The following is a 6,000-nucleotide window of genomic DNA, read 5'->3' as shown; positions in this document are numbered from 1 at the left end:
TATAAAATAAAATACAACTAGTCTAAAAATTAATTTATTACATATAAAAATAAACAAATGAAATAATATCTATTTATCTATTACATCATCCTCCCTAATAAATAAGAATCATATTGCCACTTGTCAAGTTCTTATGTAATTGGACATATGGTATTTTCTTGATTTTTTGATTTACCTATTATTACACTTGTCAATTTATTAAGATGACACCTAATCAATACATAATGCAGATTCATAGTCTTGAAACACACGTATACATAATGTTAACTCGGCGAATGCTCGCGCGTTGCGCAGAAACACCTATATAGTTGAAGTCTTTACAAATATATGATTTTTTAAATATAACAATAACGTCATTGTTAAATTTAATATAATAATTTGTATATACTAAATTGATATAATATATTGATTATTTTGAATTATATGATAATATATACATTTATTATACCTTCATAATCTCAATCGTTTAAATAACTTCTACCCGCGAGTTAGACATGAATAAAATTAAATATAATATATGATTTGATGTTATTTATAGTTGTTTTTATTGTTAAGTAATTTTTTAAAATTTATTTGTTTAATGTTTTAATTTTTATCATTATAATTATTTAAAACATCAAACAATGTTTTTTTTATTTTAAAGCTAACAATATAATCATTTATATAAAGTTGTTTTTAACTATTGTTATTGTAAGTTATTTTAAGCTACTTATTTGGAAACTTTTAACGATTATAGAAATATATTTAAGAAATATTTTAGTTAAATTGAGATTACAATTTAGTTTTTGCTTTTATCACTATAATTTATCACTTTTAACTATTTACAAAATATTCTTTAGTTTTTTTAAATGGAACTGAAATTTATATTTAAGTTGACATTGTAATGCGTAGAAACACCTATATAGTTGAAGTCTTTACAAATATATATTTTTTAAAATATAACACTAACGTTGTTGTTAAATTTGATATAATAATTCGTATATTAATTTGATATAATATATTGATTATTTTGATATGATAATATATAAATCTATTATAACGTCATAATCCCAATCGTTTGAATGACTTCTAATCGCGAGTTACACATCAATAAAATTAAATATTATATATGGTTTAATATTATTTATAGTTGTTATTTTTAACTAATTTTTTAAAATTTATTTGCTTAATGTTTTAATTTCTATCATTATAATTATATAAAACATCAAACATTATTTTTTATTTTAAAGGTAACAATATAATCATTTATATAGAGTTATTTTTAACTATTGTTATTATAAGTTAAGCTACTTATTTGAAACTTTTTAACGATTATATAAATATATTAGGAAATATTTTAGTTAAACTGATATTACAATTTATTTTTTGTATTTATCACTATAATTTATTACTTTTAACTATTTACAAAATATTATTTAGTTTTTTTAATGGAACTGAAATTTATATTTAAGTTGACACTGTAATGTTATATTTAAATTAATAATTTAAGTATTTTGTCCAAACTGTTCAAAAATTATAGCTTTAAACTGATAATGGTTTACATGCAACAACATTTTAAATCTAATAAATTAAGTATAATATGTTAAAATTTAAAGACATAACTTTATAAATAAAAGTAAAGATATTATTTTAAAATTAAAATTTAGTCTATTTATGATTATACTTTAGGTTTGATATTTATTTAACCTTATTAACCAACTTACAATCATTATTAGAAAGACACTACAATTTATCACTTTTAACTATTTATAAAATAATCTTTGGGTTGTTTAAGTTAAATAAAATTTATATTTAAGTTGAGCCTATAATGTTATATTTTAATTAATAATTTAAGTATTTTATACAAATTGTTCAAAAATTATACCTTTAAAATGATAATGGTTTACATCCAACAATATATTAAAACTAATAAATTAAGTATAATATGTTAAAAGTTAAAAAACATAATTTTATAAGTAGAATTAAAGATATTATTTTAATATTGAAATTTAGTTTATATATGAATACACTTTAGATTTGATATTTATTTAACCTAACTACCAAATTATAATTATTATTATAAAGAAGTTGAAAAGTCATGGGAGTTTCAAATGAATGTGGTGAAACGTATCTTTTCTCCATACACAACAATTGATGCTTTATAATGGTGTACTGTACAACTCTATAATGCATACATTGTTGTGTATGGCAAAAAACTGTTGTGTACGAATCACTTCCCCTTTTTTTTATAGTTGTAGCATATTAACGTGAGGAATTGATCAGGTACTTCAATGTAGGGGCATAATTGTCATTTACAAATTACATATCTTAATAGGATGATCTGCTTTTTTTATTAAAAAAAATGTCTTCATTTACTTGGTGATATAAACTTTATATGTTTTAGTATAATTATATGAACTGAATGTTTAGTTGTTAATAAATGTAATGACTTTTATACCTGAATATAAATTATTGTTCTTCTAATCCATACTCAATAGAATAAAACTATGTAATGTAAAAAAAAAAAATTCTTTTTCTAATTCTTATGCAATTCGACATATGTGTGACTATGTATTGTAAATAAAAAAAAATTCTTTTTCTAATTCTTATGCAATTCGACATATGTTTGACTATGTATTGTAAAAAAAATTGTAATGTATATGACTGTTTTGTCCCTGGTCAGATAACTAATTTTAACTTTAACAATGTAAAAATTCATGGAGGTTAATACCTACATTTTATTTCCTATTTGAAATAGATTTAAGATTTTTAGTCGTTATTACTAAAGTAATAGCTTCATAACTTTTGATACAACAACACTAAAACAAGTTATATAGTCGTTATAATTTCGAGAGTGTCGTTCATGAAATGATGAAAACACGTATCTGAGTGAATTCTATCATTGAACAATCCAGTCGGAATCACTGATTCCCATATTGAAGTCCAGTTGCTTGGGATTAATGTTATTGTTAGTAAACAAGGGGAATCATGTGATTCTGTTTGCAAATCAGTTGTCGAAGACAAAACACTTTTAACAACAAGTTGTTGAAGACAAATATGAACATGTATTTAGCCAAAAATAAATACATGCTTGTTTTCTAAAAACCAAAGATTATCATAACATGAAAAATCATTCTAACATTTAAAAGATGGCTCTAATACCATTGAAAGGTTTTGATACATAAAATAGTTAGTTTTTCATAAAAATCGGCACTAGAATAGTTAGGTTTTGATACACGGGTCTTACACCTAGTCATATGAATAAATAGCAACCACAAATGTCCCAATGGCTTGTTTATACACAAAAAACATATCAAACACATCAACAAAAAAGATATCAACAAAAAACTCTTTCTTTTTTCTAATGCAACTTTTATATAACAAAAATGCATGGAAAAATGGTTATATGAAGATAAAACACTTTTAACAAAAAGTTGTCGAAGACAAATATGAACATTTATTTAGCCAAAAATAAATCCATGCTTTTTTCCAAAAACCAAAGATTATAATAACATGAAAAATCATTCTAACATTTAACAGATGGCTCTAATACCATTAAAAGGTTTTGATACATAAAATAGTTAGTTTTTCATAAAAACCGGCACTGTTTAAAATTTTCTAGTAAATTTCAAGTATATAACAAAACCAAACCATCAAGGATCCTTTTAAAGAGGTTAGAATGATGTTACAACAATCATAGGGTGTTTAGAAATAACAACATTTGATGCATTTAGACCCTCTTGGATTTGGGGTGTTGAAGTAGATGGCAAGAACAAGAAGCTTGATCTTCTCTACAAGTAATCCACCAACAAGAATAAGGTACCAAAATTGCTACATTTCTTCTTGTACAACTTTGTTCTTTAAGCCTTAATTTCTTAATCAATTAAGCATTAAAGGAAGGCACAAAGTGAACACCAAAATCCAAGTATCAACTTCAAAAGTGGAGAGAACTTCTATCTAATATAGTTTCGGCTTTTAGAGAGAAAAGGAAGAAGTGGAAGACCAAAAAAATGGCCACATTTTCTTATAGAAGACCCTCTTTATATATCTCATGCAAAGTAAGGTCTTTCTGTTAAAATACTCTAATATATTGGCTAGAAAGAGAGGCATGGGGAACAAGAGGATGAAGGTTGACAAGCATTCTCCATCCCTCTATAAAGTTTCAACCATATGACCTAAAGAGGACAAAAAAATGTTCACTAGTCTTTTTAACCATAGTAAAGTAAGCCTTTGATTTAATCATGGTTAACCAAAGTGTGCAAAACTTTGTATATGACTTATATAATACCATATCATAGAAATACTATTTTTCTACTTTTTATAACATTGTTTTCATAAAACAATAAGTTTTCTTTAATTAAATACAAGAGTTGAATTTATTTATTAATAACGAATTACTTAATAAATATTCAATAAGTACCAACTTGATTAAGGTGTGGCCCTATATGATCATATCTCATTAGCAATGTTACTAAATAATGATTCTTGAGCATATAAATCCAACACTTGCATCTTTTCCTAATGACACACTACAACCATTGTGAACTACAAATTGTAAAAAAAGAAAAAGAGTAAACATTAAAGAAAAGTCAAGCACTTCAGTTTGACTTAATGCAAATAGAACGAATTAATAGAGAAATGCAGAGATTAAACATAAACTCTTGTTAGATAATTTATAGAATTAGGAGATTACCTGAATAAACGAATTATAATTTTCAATAATGTGACCAAATATTGAAAGCAAGAATTGATGTGATTGAAATTCTTTTACTCTATTCTTTAAAGGACCCTAGCAAGCCGACCATCATTTTGTCTTGCTTCCATAGCCAACTCCTGCAACTATGGAGTGGAGAGCACACAAACGTAACAATTTTATAAAAATGGTAAAATCATACTTTTAACAAATATACATTTTGTTTAATTCTGTTGAGTCTAAGGGGTTGCGCCATTGGGCCTTGGTAGTTCGGTCCATTTTGTACTCACGGTTTGGGTCTGTCTAGTCGTGTTTAGTTTTAGGGTTTACATATATATAGTGCATGCATGCATTATAATCATTACGCTTTCTATAATTATTTTGGAGATCAAGTATTGTAACCCTAGCACACCTCTATAGTAGCAATTCACATTGAATTCTTCTGAGGTGGAGCATATTAATCATTCAATACTCGTTTGATTCATCATTGTGTTTGACATATTTTATTTCATGTTGTTATTTTATTAATATTTGTTCTGAATCTATCGATCTTAAAGAATTAATTATCATCAATTGGTATCAGAGCAGGAGACTGTGTAATTCATACGCATCTCTTCTATTGGAAGAATCTTTTTAGGGTTTCTGCTTTTATCGAATCTGTAGGAGTCATCGTCTCTTTGTTGATGTTATTTCTTGCTTTTGATAAAACCCTAATTCATTTTTTACCAGTCTGATTCTTAGCAGATATCTAAATAGGTCATCATGTCTCTTGACGATTCTCAAACCAATTCGATAAATATCTCCAACAGCATTGGATCCACAACGAGAATTCCCATTCTTTACACTCAAGATTATGAAGTTTGGACACATCACTTTGAAGACTATGTGTTTGGATCTGAAGACAATGGTTATCTAATCTGGGAAGCGATAACATTGGGTCCATTTGTTCATTCCGGAACAAATAGAACAATTAAGACTCAAAAGGAGTACAACACACTCCTAACTGATGTGGACAAAATTCCACAAGATGAAAAGGAGAAGCTATTGTGTAACGTAAAAGCCATGAGAATGATAAGGTTCGCCTTGCAGTCCGATACTTTTCGTTTGGTTAGCCTATGCACCATTGCGAAAGAGATCTAGGATAGACTCAAGGAGTTATATTTAACTGATGAAGACCTGGAACACTCCAACCAAACTCTATTGCTTTCAGAGTTCGGTGCATTTCAACAAAAAACGGATGAAAAACTCATTCAGGCTTTCGATCGTTTCAACCATCTTCTAAGCAAAATGATCAAGCATGGGATTGGAAGAGAAGTGATCAAACAGAA

The sequence above is a fragment of the Lactuca serriola genome, chromosome 4, assembly GCF_051521515.1.
Source record: "Lactuca serriola cultivar US96UC23 chromosome 4, Lser_US96UC23_V15, whole genome shotgun sequence".
In the NCBI taxonomy this organism is placed as follows: Eukaryota; Viridiplantae; Streptophyta; class Magnoliopsida; order Asterales; family Asteraceae; genus Lactuca; species Lactuca serriola.
The sequence above is the reverse complement of the archived record's forward strand: the minus strand, read 5'-3'. Positions refer to the sequence as shown.